This window comes from Pinus tabuliformis, chromosome 4_2 (assembly GCF_031772625.1).
Source record: "Pinus tabuliformis cultivar Carrire ecotype Pingquan chromosome 4_2, CPIR1, whole genome shotgun sequence".
Lineage (NCBI taxonomy): Eukaryota > Viridiplantae > Streptophyta > Pinopsida > Pinales > Pinaceae > Pinus > Pinus tabuliformis.
The window spans coordinates 801,333,365-801,351,555 of record NC_142304.1 but is presented as its reverse complement, the minus strand read 5'-3'; the positions used below and the strand labels follow the sequence as shown (position 1 = coordinate 801,351,555).

The following is an 18,191-nucleotide window of genomic DNA, read 5'->3' as shown; positions in this document are numbered from 1 at the left end:
GCTTTTCCGTCAAGTGAATTTCGCCTAGGGCGACCACTTCCTGAATTGTTGACCACTGTAAGTGGCTTCTGACCACTAGATAATCTTCGCTCACCGCTACAGAGAGGGGGTGATAAATCAACTTGGATTGTAGATCTTTTTTCACCATTGATTAGTTTTCCAAAGGACTGTAGTCATTTTTTAATTTGAGAAGTCTTTTTCGATGCAAATGGAGCCACAGTATCAGTTTCTGTATTTGTACCACCGTTTGTACCACCACTTTTTAGCCCTGATAAATTTCTACGGTCATTTCCCAGACTGCTCCGACGGTTGCCATTTTGTTGGCTTATCGGCGTCTCATTAACCTTGGATCTCTCTCCTGAATCTACCCACTTGTCATCTTGGGTACCCATCCCAAAATTATAAATACCATCTTGTACCTCAACTTTGCTTATTCCAGGCGCTTCAAGGCTCCATCTACGACTTCGCACTGGCGTTTGGAGTTTGTGTTTGTCAGTAAGTGGAGATTCTCTCACACTCTGTAACTGTGCTACTTCTGCTTCTTTCCTCGCCAAAGCCTTCTTCAAACTGTCTACCTGCTCTCTAAGCTCACGAACTTCTCCACTTTCTTTATTCAAGCGTGCAGCACCAAGTTCAACAGAGGACACCCGTTCAGCGAATTTAAGGGTGCTTATTGTCTCTCCATATGAATCCGGTTCAGGACTTATGTGCACAAACATCAGAGTCTTTGCCTTGCCCCCTAATGAATCCTGAAGCAATTGAGTCAATTTGCTATTTCGATATGGTATATGCGAATTCCTCTGTGCCAATGCTGCAATGACGTCTCCTAGAGATGAAAGGGACTTGTTTATGTATTGTGCCTCCTTCAAGCGATCTCCAGTTACTTCAGATTTATCTACCCTCTCACTTCCAGCAAGATCTACCAAATTAAGGCAGCTATGAAGGTTACACCCAGAAACACTATCTGTACCTTGCACATGTACAGTCAACACACTGTGAGAACGACTGCTGCGGTCATTTAGTGCAGTATAGCTAACAGTGCGATTCTTTTGGCCTAAATTCATCAAATCCAAAACATCAGAAGTAGCTTTAACAGGCATAAGTATAGCATCCGGTACATTAAATCCCTTATGACCATTATTTCGAATATCTAATTTCTTGCTCGAGGTCAGTGCTCCGAGAAGATCCCTCACTTGTTCGTTGTATACCTCTATCATTTGGACGGAGACTTCATACACCATTAAATCTTTCCTCTTTTGAGACAACTCGAAGAGGTCACTGAGTGCTCTATAGTTGACTCCCATCTCCTTTTCAGAAGCACCTGTTGGACCGCTCATGGTGTGGGTTTTCCCAGATCCTGTTTGACCATATGAAAAAATGCAGACATTGTAACCATCCATTACAGATCGGATCAATGGCCGTGTATCCATGTAGATTTCCTCTTGTGTAGAAGATGGCCCAAACACCTTATTAAAATTGAATATCCTCTGTACATCTTTGCCCATTTTGGATGTATTGACCAGGAGGGATCCATCCTCTCCAATCAATTCCACTGCACTGTGGGCTTCAGATTGAACTCCAAAATGGGGTCGGATTCTGCAGTACACCGTTATGCTTCCTTTGAGTTCTTGAAGGCTATTATAAAGGATCTTGTTTTCTTCCAGAACTCTGTGATACCCACTAGCAGCATTAGAAATTCCTGCGACCTGGTTATCAAGCAATTCAAAATGCTTTCGCCACTCTGCCTGAAACCCTTGTACATCTTCCCGTGCTCTAAGTAGTAAGTCTCTTATGTCCTTGACTTCTTTTCTTTGTGCTTCCAAACGCATCTGATGTTCCTGACTTATATGCAAAGGTTTTGGATCCTGACTTTGAAAAGGTGAACAGTCACCATTTTTCTGGTCTGCAGAATCCAAAATGAGCCGATTGTCTTGATCCTGGCTTTTCTGAATCAGGGAAAATTTGTCTTGTTTATTTTCTGCAAAAATTGCAATGATAAGATTCATGAATGCTTGCATCGAGCCCGGTGCAGCAGTTTGTATGGCTTCAACAAGGTTCTGATCAACATTTTCCTTGTCATTTGTCATTTCTACAGCAAACCGCTTTAACCAAGCTCCCATTGTGTCTTTAGATTGAAAGATGTCACCCAGTCGTTTTTCAACGTCATCCATGTTTATAATTGATAGGTCCGGCAGAGTTTCAGTATCGCTTACAGGCACACAAGGAGTTGAGCGTTGAAGGAAATTTCCTGTGCTTCGTGGAATCATGGGGGACCTCAAAGGGCCTGCATATTTCCAAGAGCCATTTCCTCCACACTGTTTCCATTCATAATAAGATTTCAGCGCCAATATACAGTCAACAATCTTTGTCGTAGAACCCGTCCGCAAGCTTTCCTGCTCTAAATGAGTAGCTTCAAAAGTAGGTAACTTCATCTCTTCAGCAGCTACAAGAAAATTCCTAACATTCTCAAAATATTGATAAGCAGATAAAGGCCGTCCTTCAGGAGGAACTGATGAAACATGATTTGCAACGACCTTAGACACTGCGCCTGGCTGAACCTTGTTGATAAGATTACATAATATGAACCCATTTCTCAAGCAAAGACGAAACTCCTCCTCAGATGGCTCGCATGGTATATCTAGAGAACCAACCATGCTCTTTATCCATGCTGTAGCTTGAAACCTCCTATTACCTGCTTCCTCTGCTTTCAGTGAAGCCCATCGACCTTGCGATCCACTACTTTCTGCGCTAGAAACCTGTAAATCCGTTTCACTCCTGAACATATCGTCGGAAAATGCCTCGTGCCTTCTCTGACTAAACGAACTTCTGGGAGGAGGATAGGGAGACGTGCCGGAAACCAATGGGGAAGGGACCCTGCTGGGAGTAGAATCTGGTTCCAGAGACATTTTTCCCTCTTATTCGACAAATCTCAATAGAAAACTGAAAAACCCCAACTGGAGAGGCTTGGCCCTGAATGCGAACTCAATCAATGCGGTTCAGCAAGTGGGTATGTACCATTTACTACAGATACTTTCTTTCTCGAATTCAATCAATCAATCAATCGAATTCAACAAGGCCTTGAACTTTCTTTCTCGAGAATAAATTTCAAAATACTCGATGCTTAAGGTAGCTTGTTTTCATTCGCGAAGAGGACTGTTTTCGAAATGGGTGCGAGCCGAGAATGGGTGCGAAAGGAGAGCTGATATGAGAATTTTAATGGGGATTTCTTTAGTATTAGTAGAGAAGACTGAACAAGTCCAATCCCACCGGTCAAGTCGAATGTTGAGCCGACCAGAAGCCCAGCTACCTTAGTCGCATAAACACATCATAACTTCCCGTGGAACTACCTTGGCTCCGATAATGCAATCTTTTATAAGTGTGTAATGTTAATTTATTTAGCGTTAAGGAATAATAAAGGAGTTGATTTGATCATCGATTTTTAAATTTCTCAAATTGAATTTACAACTTTCATCAACACAATTTTGTATCTTTATGGAGATCACAGAGAAAATGAAAATATGCTATTGAAAATAAACTTTCTAATATTTTCCTAATTTTTTTTGTCACATTTTCTAATATTTTGTCTCTGGAATGGGAGCCCTTCACTAAATGTTGAATAAGAAAGAGGTCTCCCAAAACAATTAGACAATCTTTCTGATTTTCTTTGTCTAATATATCTGTAGGTGAGGGATACCCAAGACGTTGTTGAACCATAGGAGACCCCAGAGAGCTACAGCTTCCGCTTTGGTATTAGGACCACTTCCGCAACTCCAATGCACCCTGTATGTCAAACAAACTATTAATTCATCAAACAGTTATATATCAAACTATTATCTTTTGTGATTTACTTATGGGAAACTAGATTATCAATTGAATAATTAGTCTTTTGTCCAAAAATAAATATTGAGGATACAAAAGCTATTATTATAGAGAGTGTTTATGTGAGTACATATATATGCAAAAAAAGAGAACATGCTAGAAAAACCAAAATGACAAAGATATTGTCAGTGAGAAATATGTCTTGTGGGAGTGTCAACCATGATTGGGAGCTATTGTCTTGCTTGGAAATTCAAGGTAATAAAATCTAGAGTGAGAAATTGCAGTCAAAACTTGGAAATTAAGGTGAGAGGAAGCACCTGTGTGATAACCAAAGGGAGGTTGTTCAAGTTCCAAAAGATCTGCACCATGGATTTCGTGAGACTATCACTATGATTCCTCATCGAACCAAGAACAAGGAAAATTTTAGGGGCGAAATTTCGCTAATTGGCTAGTTTTTGGACATTTTTTGACAAAAGTATTCACCCATTTGGTTAAAAAAAATCATATATATATAAATATATATGCGCCAAAAATTTACCAATTTTAATAGGAAATTACATGTTTTTTATTGAATATTCACCTACATTCTATATGTATGACTTTTCAAACTAGAATATTCACCTATAATATTATAAATATGCATAATATTTGAATCCTTAAAAAATACCTTGACCAAAAGAGCCAATTGTGGAAGAGTTCATTTCCCTGGTGCAACCAGAGGAAACCCATGTTGTGAGTAGGGGATTTATGATATCCTGATAGCCCCTCTCCCTGTTGAGATAGATGTCTAGCACAAGAAAAGAACTATAGAAGACCAAAATGACTCCAACCTCACTTGGATAAGGAACCACCAAAAATTCATACAACATAGATTAAAATCCAATATAAAGGATGTCTGGATCAAGAGGACTTGTACAGTCCCCAGTAGCGAAAATTGAAACAACAATCCTTCATGTTAACAGATGATAGAGGAGTGTGGGGAGTGACTTCACCACTCCTATAGAATTAGGAAACCAAAGCAGAGGAGTAACGATGAACTAATTTGTGATATCACTTGCCTTGAGACTTGCCTTAAGGTGTGAGCCGAAAGTGTACTCACCATATTAATAGGTATCATCTGCGAGAAAGTGGAGAATGAGCTAACCCGTCCTCACCCGTCCAATGATCAGGTGACAATGGGTTGCATGCTTCCTCTTGCCTCACACTTTTAATGTGTTTACCACCCCGAGCGGGGATTATATGAGTATATATTATAATTTATTAAAATTATATAAATATATACTTTTGAATTTCAATATTTGGTTTGTCAATTAATATTATTAATAAATCATTATTATTAAAGATACTTTAAGAAATATAAATACTTTATCTAGATTGTTGAGAGTCTAAATGTTAGATATGTTTTCTAATATATAAAAGTTACATATGTCAATTGGAGTTCTCTTGGGTGTGTAGGTTTTAACCCTCTACAGAAATTACCTGCATACAAATTTTAAAACACAGAAAGTAAACAATGCGAGAGCATAACATATATACACAAAGATTTTCCCCTGTAAACCAAGATCGGAACTACCAGATTGATTTTTCATTATATTCCTTTCAATGTTACAATACATATTTATACATGCCGAAGCATCCAATACCATGGAACGAAAAACCATCGTGTCCAAAACCATGTGTGAAAACTATGCACAAAACCATACATAGGTCCTCCCAATATAATATAGGGTCCAAAAAAAAAAATTTCCCTGGGGCGTTGCCCTAGATCCCGTAGAGGGGGGCTACCCGCCCCCCTCAAACCCCTTGTGGACCCTCCGCTTCGTAATTGGCACAACAAAGGGGGGGCTTTGCTCCCCCTCTAACCCCCAGTTTACTAGGGGGGCTAGTCATGAAAAGAATATAACACAACCCAACAGGGTGGTTGGGTACAAGGATTGTTATCTCTGCCACCCAAGTTCAATTCCCTATAAGTGATATGATGATGAGAAATATTGGCATAATTGTTATGCGCCTATGAATATTGTTGTATTGACCTTCATTATTGCCCTCCAATTGAAAGAGTAAATAATTTTCCTTTAAAAAACTATTAAAATTATATAGAAAACATTTTTGAATTTTTAATAAATTACTCTAGATGAATAATAACTTTAACTATATTAATATCATAGTTATCTTTTTATTATTTAAATAAAATTATATTTTAAACATTATATCATATTTTATATGCATCTTCATCTAAATTTATTTCTTTATGGAAATTCTCAAATGTGACTTTTCTTTAAACCATTGAATCCTCTACTAATGTTTTGAAAGAATGAGAATGAGATTAACCTATATGAATATTAAAAGTGAGAGATGATCGTATTATATTTATTTGAGGTCTTACATTTTAAAAGTGAAAGGATGATATATATATATATATATATATATATATTATGAAAAACCAATAACCTTTATATTAATTTAATTTTTTTTTTACATAAATTAGAGTTATATATTTCTTAAAAGTCCACATATATCCTAGTGAGAGAGTACATCTCATCACCTCCGTAGCAAACTAAAATCTTTCATGATGATCTATATCTATATGTGATAAGCCTAAATATCATCAGAGAACTACATCCCAGAAACATATGCATTAACATATGCATTTTGCATGCACTGGTATAGAGTAACCAAAAAACCATTATATAGTCTACAACCAATCTTGAAGTAGACCATATCCAGGACACAACAGGTCAATTTGGATTGGTTCCAATGTCAAAAGGAATGTTTGTGTTGTCTTCTCCTACTCATCGATCATGGTGTATAAAGAAACAAGTAATAGTGATGGCTCACATTACAAACTTGTATACTCACCCCTAATCCACATAGAATCAAAATTTGTATGGCACCACATGATTTATAAGCCAAGGGCAATATCATGTAAAGTAAACATTCCTTGACCTCTAGAGAATGTTGTTTTCAAAGTAAGAGTAAATAATCTCACCAAAAAGATGAATGTATCCCCCCCTTGATAGAGTTTTAGTGATACCATACCATTCCCTATGAACATGTGTGAAAGACACCTTCTATAATTGTTTAATAGTCAACTTTATTCTCATTAACCAGTTAATCAATAGCGGAGGATGGAAAGATGTTTGCTTGGAGGCACACTCCACAACTGCCTGAGAGTCACTAAAAGGATGATTTTATTGTATCTATTTGAGGCCTTACATTCTAATACTAGTTTTATGTAGTTTTTAACGTGAAAATATGGTAATATTGGTTGTAATAAAGTTTTTTTTATTATATGTTGCTTGATCATATCTCGATTAAGCTAGTATGCAAGGTTTGGATGCAAAAGTTGGACTACAAGTATGCAACTTTCAAATGTAGAGCAAGGTTCGAGTATGGTCATTTGGCAAGTGCATGCCCAAATGGAATGAGGAAATCCTTACAATCCCTCCAATCATTTGTAGAGAAAGAAAAGGATGTGAAACTTATGTGGTGGTAAGGCATGGGAAATCATCACCACTTGATAGAGACAAATTTATCTAGGACAAAAGAAATTAAAGACACAGAAGAAGCTCTTGGAAATAGCCTTGTGGAAGAAATTGAGTCCAAAGTAGATAAGATAATATTGTTCCTTTGGAAAGACAATATTAAGAATGAGTTGAAGTCAATAATAAAAAACCTAAGTCACCTGACACAATCACATGGAACAAGAAGGACATGTTACACACACACATATTCCAAATTAGTGAATTATTACACATACAAGAACGAAATATAGATAGATCGAAATCTCTTTAGAATTTAGAAACTAAAACAATTACAATTTTGCATTATGATGACACAAATTTAATCAAATAACTACTGCATATAACAAAAAATACACCGAGTACAATCCACCTTTGAACCAAAAATTTTTAAATTAGCAACTAGGGCCAAACTCCATGTGGGTCATCTTATTTATGGCAGCTGATATTTTTATTGGATCCCTCTCGTCGAGAGGTGTAGGATTGATCTAAAAATCATCCGATTCCAATAAGTATTCATGGAGTTATGAATTTATTTCTATTATAAGACATATTGTCAAGTCGGCCAGCATCCTATGTAGGCTCAGAAGCCCAATAGTCGTGTCTATTCATCATCTACGTTTTAGTATAAATATAGAGGACTTGAAATCATTTGGAAGACACATCCTCTTCATGTGTGGTCTCCTCCTCTCCACGTCTTTGGGTGTTGGTGAAGGAGAGACACAATGAAGATACGTTGGCCCAAAGATGATGCCCTTAACTGCAGTGATGCCCTAACCGCAGTAAGCCACAGGAATATGAGGATGATCTCTGTAGAAAACAGAGAAAGTTATACGCTGTTCATAGAGACATTTATACGCTGGTCATGGAGACAGTTATACGATGTTCATGGAGACATATATACACAGGTCATGGAGATAGTTATACGCAGTTCATGGAGACATTCGTAACATAGTCTTCTAGCCGCAGATTGTCCTAGGGTGTAATTCATGGAGGTATATATATGCAGCAACAAGGGAAAGATTTAGCCATCATTTATTCGTAGTCATTAATGATGCTTAACCAAAGTCAAAAGGAAGAGCTGAATAGCGTGGGTATAGAGGCCTGTTTTGAAGAGACCTAACGTTGTTCTAGAAGAGGCCTAATGTTGTATTGAAGGAGAAGTGTCATTTTTGTAAAGGAGGCTCTCACAACGGAATTTAGAGGAGGCCTATTTGATATGTGGGTTGTTAAGCTACAACTAGGTTGTGTGGTAGGCCGCAAGCCATACCACCACAACAAGGGACAGTGTGGGCAGTTTTGGAGTCTTGTTGTGCCTTAATCTTCAGTGTGAAGGCAGAAGGTTCTCACCAAGAAAAGGTTTTTGAGATTAAGGGTTGTTTTGATGACTGTTTGAGGGTTGCTGCAGTAGTCTGAGGTGCCCTAACCAGTCACCATCATAATAGCAGGGACAACAAGCTTAATGGAGCAGCAAGGTACAGTAAGCATACATGAGACAGTTGTAAGCATGATGATGAATGAGACTGCATGATGATGAAAGATGCAACATAATGGGCATGTTAAGTAAGGAGCAACATGATGATGAAAAGGGCTGCATGATGATGGAAGATGCAGCATAATGGGCAGCATGATGATGAGAGCAGATGAGAGCAGCTCAGTCATCAAGGTCTAGCACTGTGATGGTACAACATGGTGCTACATGGTAAGGTGCAACAAATGGATGAAATGCCATACTATGATAGGTGAAGCAGTCACCTTAGAGAATCAGTTGAAGCAATATGTCTTCAACTGATCTCATGCCGATATCAAAAGTCAAAATGTTGACTTCTATTGTAAATGTACTATCTCTCTCTCTTTCTTTGCTGAACTTTGAAGAACATAAAAGAAGAATTGATCAAGGGTTTCCCCACATTGGGGTTTTTCCCCGGCTAGCGCCACATCTTGTGTCCTCTTGTCTTGGCTTGTCTTCTGCAATTTATATTTGTGTTCTATCTGCAGTTTACTTTAATGTTGATGTGATTTCTAATCTAAAAAATATATTGAGCTAACTATGAAAATTGAAATAAATTGTTCTAGCATAGAACATACCTAAACTTAACATGGTGTCGGAGCTAAGGACACGACAATGCCCAAGCAAGAGTGAAAGAGAAATCACCGAAGACAGTTGGGAAAGGACAAAAGGATAAATGGGTTCCTCATCCCTCTTCAAATTCACCGAGGGTGAAGTGGAAGTAGAGAATATTATTAGAATGTTGCAACAGAAGTTCTGATGGCCTACTTAAAGATCACTTCATTGGGAAGTTCGGATCTAAGGGTGGAAGAAAAGGCGAATGCCTTGGTTGCAATAAGTTCGGCCATTATGCGAAGAAGTGTCCGAATGGTAGAGACACATCTCCTAATGAAGATAACAATCATTCCAGGGACATCTTCAATGATCAAAGGAATGACTGGTAATGCAGGTCATCAAGGAAATGGTCGACTCTTCACATAAAGCAAGGAACCCCATGTATGAAGAATCAAATGTTGTTTCTGATAAGATAAAGAAGCGTTATCTTGTATTGGCCCTCTCTTTCAGATTCTTTGGGGATCTGGCTTATTGATTGTAGTGCTTCAAGGCACTTCATCAGATAAAAGGGTGCACTCTCTAATTTGGTAGAGATGGAAACAATCGTGTGATTATACTTGGAGTCGATGCCACCTATCCTAAAAAGGGTGTAGGGAATGTTACCTCTCAATTGAATGAGGGTAACTCGATTCAATTACAAAATATCTTTTTTACCTGATCGCAAGAAGAACCTAGTCTCCATTTCAGCAATGGAAATCAAAGGTTTCAAGGAGGCACTCATCGATGGAAAGCTACGTGTTTGAAAATAGAATTTTCAAAGATGTTTTTGAGTTCAAGGTTGTATGAAGTTACAGGAAGTCCACTAGGGACCATGTCCATTGACACATAGCACCGGAGGTCTGTGAGTCAGATGGTGACAAGGAAGCTTGAATTCAAAAAGAGCCTGAAAGTACATGTTTGAGATGTACCGAAGGTAAATATTACAAGGGGACCATTCCCCTCATGTAGCAGGTCCACAAGTGTGGAACAACCCGAGGGGTTTGAGATTGATAATCAGGAATTGAAAGTATGCAGGTGGAAGAAAGCCCTCTATGGCTTGAAGAAAAACACGCCAGGCGTAGTATGAGAGGATAGATAGCTGTCTGATGAAGCTAAGATTCACTAGGAGTGAAACCGATCCAAACAATCTGCAGGTTGTGGATGATAGACCTCTCATACCAGCACCTTATGAGGATGACCTATTTCTGACAGGTGCAGACCCTCTCATTTGTAGAATTAAGAGGGAGTTGGATTTCGGATGTGGAATGATAAACTGCAAGTCTATGACTACCTTGAGAATCTTAATTTTCAAAATTTATATGGTAGAAATGTCGGACCAGATTTGGGAAATGCCTCTGAGTTTCATAAACTAATTCGCTTTGATGTTCTTGGTGAACTTCCGTCGAGACATATGTTTTGCAGTTAGTATAATGAGCTCATATTTGGTTGAGCCTCACTGGATTGGTGCCAAGAATCTTCTGAGATATCTTCAGGGCACAATCTCTCATGGATTGAGATACACTACCAGAAATATGAAACTGCATGATTATTCAAATGCTGAATGGGCAGGCCTTATGGAGGATCACTAGAGAACTTCTTAGTGTTGGTTCTCTTTTAATTCTGCTTCGATATCATGGATGAGCAGGAAGCAGAAGTCAGTTTCTATAAGCACCGTCGAGATCGAATACATAGCTACAAGTATGATCTCGTGTGAAGCTGCATGGTTGCAGTAGCTCTTAAGTGAGCTAATTGTACACATGATGAATACCACTGTGATTCTCTATGACAACCAGAGGTGGTATTTGATTATAGAGGAATCCCGTATTCGATGATTTCTCTAGCAGATAGACATCAGATACTTCCTTAACAGTAAAGAAATGAAGTTAAGCACCTAAGGTTGTAAAGGAATTTGCGTGAAACAATTGGTTCTGGGGATTAATATGAACAATAAAGACTTAGGTGAAAGTCCTTCCTTGGCCAGTCAATCCTGAATTGTTAGAGTGAGAGCTCTTGCATAAGCTCAACAAATCAACAAATCCTTGCTTTACATGTTGAAATGCACAGACTAAGGCAGGAGTTACTTTGAGCCAGGAATTAATTTGATACAAGAAATTTGGCCATTTAGTCAACAATTGATAATTTTATTTTGAGATGGAAACATGCATGGGTGATTAAAAACCCTATGAATGTTTCAAGTATCTGGGTATGGAGAAGAAAAAAGGTTGTGCCTTCTATTATCAGTGAGGGAGGCCAACAGAAATTTGAGCCCAGACAACCTTTGAAGGTGTCTGGAAAAAGAAAATGCCAAAATGATGAGACAACCTTTGAAGGTGTTTGGAGAAAGAAAATGCCAAAATGATGATTTGGCTTGATGCAATGGAGATGATACTTGAAACTATTTTTAGTTATTTGAAAAAGCCGAGGATGCTGATACCTCGTTCTCAAAAAACAATATCGAATTATTAACAGTGATTGGCTGGCTGAGCTAACGGCTCGGTGTTATTGGGTTTGGTTTATAGGTTGAATTTAATAAATTCATTTTAAAAATTACACATTAAATTAGTGTAGAGGTTGATCTGATCCAAATTGGTAGCTTAGAAGTTCAAAGGTTTTTAGATCTAGCTGAAATATGTTTCTTGAATAGTCATCAGACTTGGAATGTCTTGGATGATGGAAAACTTTACTTCGTTTTCTGGTAAGGGATTTAAAGTTAAAGAAAAAATTGTTTTAAGTTAGTTTATGGATTTACTTGTATTTTTTTGAAATTAAGTTTATTGTTTAAAATTGAGTTATAAATGGATGCATTTTCTGGTTGAATATGACACCTTTTATTTACTTGAATTGTTGAGAAAATGGAAATAATTAATAAAGTATCAAAGTCATTGAATACTTTACTATAGTTTAGTGTTCATGATATAGTCAAAATTAACAAAAGGAATTTTCACTAATATTTGAACATGTTTAAAAAATGCATAAGACAAGATTGAGTTTTTACATCTTGAATATAGGAGTCATGATTCTAAAGCGGTTCTTGTTCAAAACAATTCTCCTTTTGAGTTAGAGAAAGAATCTCATCAGTATTCAACACTTGATAAGATTAGTGAGGCCATTTCAGGAGCAGATTTACATAAAGATGCAAAGGTTTTGTTTGCACTTCCCAAGCCCATCATAAGACGCTCAGAAGAAGTCATCAATAACAGACATAGATTTGGTCTTGGATATCAAAAGAAAGTGTCCTTTCACATTTTTTACTATTCCAAACCAATTCGGTTTCAGAGTCTTGGGTTCATTTAGGATAGTTCATCTTCACCTACTCCACTTCCACTTCGAATTGTCAAATGCTAACATTGTGATCGAGTTGGCCATGTGAAAGATCCATGTTTTGATCTGCACCCTTGTGACCATTGTGGAAAACACACCCATCATTGAAAAAGATATTTTAAACACGAGACTCTTGCAAGAGAAAATATTCGTCTTGGATGGATCCCTTCTTGGCAATGGTCTTCAATAGGCAAGAAGCTAAATCAATCATACCTTAGATTTCATTCTTACGTATTTACATGTCTTGCAATGGAGAGTTTTTCATCTTCCCACTTTATATCTGACAAGGGGGAAATTGATGGTGAGATATTAGATTCAAAGATATATCAAGCGAGCTTGAGCCACAACTTGAACAAGAGTTAGTTGTTAGAGCTTAGAGCCACAGTCAGCTAGTGCCAGAGTTAGAGTTGTAGCTAGAGATACTCATGTTCCATGAGCATGATTTGGTTAGTGGCTTGACTTAAACTACCACCTATAAAATACTTTGGCTCGTACTATGCATCCCATCATTGTATGGTCATCTTTAAACCATCATCATGCAACACTTCCATTTCACAGAAGACTTCAACTTCTACCCATATTCAAAATTGTTTCAGGAACTGATTTGAGCCAAGTTCCAGAGTTGGTGGTCAGCCTTAAACCACCAACAGTAGAAAAATTCAGGTTCTACTATCTCATTTGGTTTGTGGTTTTCCTTAAATCCCCATTTCAAAGAGCACATCCAACCATTGGTTGACATGCATTTTTGTATTTTAACCTTCTTATTGGACTCATTTACACCCCTTTAGATTAATGAGGAGAACCTTGGAGACATGATGCAGGAAAAAATCATTTTCCCTGCAAATTCACCTTCCTATGGATTCTAGAGCATGCACAAATTAGAACTATTATCAATCACATAGATACACGAGAGAATTTGTGAACATAATCAAAATTCCTTTCATTAATAAAATCATATTCATACAAATACAAAAGTATTTATTTTCTCTCTTGGCCTGATCTCACATTCATTTGGCCATTAGTTTTCCCTATAGGCTTACAATATTTATAATAACATATACAAACAAAATAATTTTTCCTAGATCCATAAATAAATACAAAAATCACTCATCCTAAAAGCACCTCAATAGTTTCTAAGTTTTCTAAACGTTCTCTCATCCTAACAAGCTGCTAATTGCTACCGATATTTTTTTCTCTTACAATCTCTCATGATTTTTTTTCTAATTTTTTCATGCCTTAAAAGGCCTATTTTCTTCTTAAAAATCTTATCTAATAAATACTATTTCTATCTATAGTTCTTTAAGAAATAAAGAAATTAAAATTATTTACAATAAGGAAATAAAAATCCTTTTCCATGTTGAAGCCTCGTTCGGAGCTTTGTCTCCAAAAAGCTTGATGACTTGGAAGCTCTAATGCTCATGTATCAGACTCCCAAGGTAGCAAAATTTTCATGGTTTCATGACCATGAGTTGTTGTTGCTAACATTCTCCTGAATCGCATACATAATTTTGCTACTGATCATTGGCTGTGTCATGTGTTATATTGTTGTTGCATCTTGAATTCCACTATTATTCATCTTTTTCCTTCCTTGCTGCAAACCTGTTGTTGTCACCTGCATGTCGTTGCTCACTATTTCAAGTGAATTTTTTCTAAACAAAATATACAACCATCCAAGCATATTTAAGCTTCATTCCAAACTTGTAAAGCTTCCCTCTGAACTCTATGTATCACTTCAATCTTTTGATTGAGCTTTGTCTCCATGTTGCTAATAAAATCTTCCTCCTTCAACTTTGTTGCATCCTCATTCACAACAAATTTTGTAAATTGTCCACCCTCAGTTTCTATTCCACTTACATCAGTTTGCAAATTGATAATCACTTTTGCTGCACTTGCATGCACATAATCAGTGTGAAGACCGAAAACTATCTCCGTCTTTGGCCTATCATTCCTTATGAGCATCCTATTCAAGTATCGCTCCTCCTCTCTACTGAGAACATATTTTGAACTATGTTCTCCTCTATCTTCCTCTTTCTTCATGACAACTTCAAAGGGTTGTTCATCATCAATAACATCTGCAACCATAAACAAACCATCAAGAAAAACATAAGGCTTTTTAGCCTCATTTGATGTCTCAAACATCAAATCTCCACCAACATTGCTATCTTCTCCATGGATTTCTCCTTTTTCAGGTTCACCTCTGTGAACTTCCTCCCCACACTCAGCAGCTTTGAGTTCTTCCTTCAACTCGTGTCTAAGCTTTTGTCTCTGTTTCTTGGCCCATAATCTTTCAACAGGCCACTTAACCCTTTTCCTCAGGTTCCACCCATACCTTTGGTTCCCCTCATTCTGCCATAGCAACTCTGTAAGCACATTCAATCGTGATTTTATCTCAACGAGTTCCCTCTTGTATTCTTCATCAACCTTTTCCTTATGCAAATTCCTTTGGCATCTCTGTGAATTCTCTCTGAATTCTTCAAATGACTTCCCATAGTCATCTTCATCTTACCCTTTCGTGAGCTTCTCGCTACCCACTATGACCCACAAATCATCTCTACAGTAGCAAACCTCTTTCTTGCTACACATGCATCGCCAAGCTTCTCCTTTGAGCCCTTACTGTTGTCATTCTTGGTCCCCTCCTCTGGAACCACTTTCGGGCACTCTTGCTCTGCAGGTTTCTGTAGTCACTCTCTTTTCTCCATCACAACTACGCTAGCTATCAAAATTCTCACATCCTGCTTCTCAATTTTTCCTACATATTATCAATATCCACAAATAAAAAAAAGCAAAATCAATTTACCTAGCGTTGTCTTAATCTTGTTCTAATTTTTCGTCCATATTGTCATGCAAAATTCTTCTATTGTTTCCAAATCTTTTGTTTTTTCCTTCATACTATGCACAAAAAATATTTTGTGCTTTAATACCACTTTGATGCAGGAAATTTTTTTTTTCCCACAAATTCACCTTCATGTGAATTCTAGAGCATGACAAATTAGAACTATTATCAATCACATAGATACACCAGATAATTTGTGAACATAAAGAAAATTCATTTCATTAATAAAAATCATGTCCATAAAATTACAAAAGTATTTATTCTCTCTCTAGGTTTGATCTCACATTATTTGGCCATTAATTTTCCCCTTATGCTTACAATATTTATAGTAACATATACAAACAAAATAAATTTTCCTAGATCCATAAATCAATGCACAAATCACTCATGCTTTTCAAGGTAGACTCACTTTTTCCTATTGACAAAATCTTGTTTATACATAGCTTTTCTAAATCCTAAAAGCACCCCAATGGTTTTTAAGATTTCTAAATTTTTTCTTATCCTAACAACTTGCTAATTTCTACCAATATTTTTTTCTCTTACAACTTGTCATGATTTATTTCCTAAAATTTTCAAGCCTTAAAAGGTTGATTTTCTTCTTAATAATATTATCTAATAAATATTATCTCTAGCTATAGTTCTTTAAGAAATAAATTATTAAAATGATTTACAATAAGGAAATAAAATTCATTTTCCATGTTGAAACTGAGCTTTGTCTCCAAAAATATTGATGACTTAGAAGCTCTAATGCTCCTGCACCAAAACATAATCCTTTGGGGTTATGTGAACTTGGCTTATTCACTTGAGATGAAGACGAAAAACTTAAGTGAAGGTCAATAGTCAGAGAAGTCCAACAAAACTCTTGGAAGATGAAAACCAAGGGTCAGGATATGTATATTTTGTGAGTGATATAGATCACATGAATATCTAAATTTGTCCATTCTTGGAAGATGATAACTAAGGGCCAAGATATGTATATTTTGTGAGTGATACACATCACATGATTATCTAAATTTGTCCATTTTTAATGTACGTTTAACAAATTATTTTTGAAATATATATGACAGAACAAAATTATAGTGATCTTAGAGTATATCTTTTAATACTTTTTGAGCATATAAATAAGCTTATAAAAAATTATAAGAAAAATTATATCTTCTTAAATTCTAATCAATCATTTTTAACCCGTGATAGTTACTTATCATCATTATTTAAATATCAAATCTATTAGGGAATAAAGTAGGAGATCATCTAGCAAAATCTGAATAGTATTAAAAATGTTATTACTTAGGAGAAATTGTGGGGAAATAAAGAACTAGAGAGGAAAACGGAAACTAAGATATTATAAGAGGTGATCAATCCCAATCTAGAAAACCAAAATATCTCTCCATCTTGATTAGTGTTAAAAAAAATGAACATTGCCAAGATTAAAACTAACTCCCATGAGCTTTATTGTGAAACTAGCTATTCGTAAGTTCCCAAAACACCTGGGATGAAAGAGTTTCTCATGTGTGATTCTAAGAAACTTGAAAATGAAAGTGCTTTCTCTTCATTTGTCCATTTTATAATCACATTCAAACTAATTTTCAAAATATTTGTCACGCCTCCAATCTTCGTGACCTTTTAACTCAAGAAAACTATAGTGATTTGCGAATGTTTCTCTCACTTCTTTTTTAGCATAAAAATAAAATGTTAAAAATTCATTAATGAATTACCTTCTTAAGATTTAATATACCATATAAATCTTAGTGGGTGTAAATCATCATCACCACCCTAACCGTTCACATATTACATCAACATTATTTATGTGATAATATTTTTATTATACTAAATTTTACCTTTATTATTTTTAAATTTTATTGTTTATTTCTTTTAAGTTTTTGTTTTTAAGGTTAAAATATAAAAAAATGAATTCAATATTCTTAAAAAAAAGATCCAAGACACTTAAATTTTTAAAACTACACATTATTTTTACCAAATCCTTAGGAAATTTCTAAAAAAAACATCTTAGAAATATATCGATGAAAAAAAATCAAAATATAAAAAATTAAACTACAACTTAAAATATTTTAACATAAAATTAACATAATCTTTATATTTTATTTAAAATTTTACTTGATGGAATTGAAATTTGTCGTATAAGATTCCAAGAATGTTTAAATATAAACAATGGAGACATTTACTAAGGCTGAAGAATTGTGACTCCAAAAATTTCAAAAAATCTTGTAGATAGAGTGTTTGAATCATGTTTTTGATAATAGAAATAGATTCAGCACCATCAAAACCATCTTAAACATCTAAAACACCTAAAATTATGAATTTTAACAATTTTTACTTGGATTTACAAAAATCCCTACCAAATATTTTCAAAATATAACCAGAATTTCCATGACTTTCGAGGGAAAAAAAATAATTTTTAAACTCCACCATAAAAAAATATTTTATTGCGAAACGGATTGCATTCAGATACTACCATTAATCTAAAAGTTTTCTAAATAAAAGATAGTGAAAAAAATTGAGTTCGGAAACACGACACACAGATGCTGACATTATGAAACATCGCTTTCCATTTATGTGTTTCATCAAAATTATT

The 18,191-nt window shown here is 35.9% G+C and overlaps 1 pseudogene; it reads right to left on the bottom strand.

The window, feature by feature from the left end:
• Nucleotides 1–173: 173 nt before the first annotated feature.
• LOC149172096 (kinesin-like protein KIN-14L pseudogene) lies at nt 174–2,906 on the bottom strand (annotated as a pseudogene).
• Nucleotides 2,907–18,191: the final 15,285 nt, after the last annotated feature.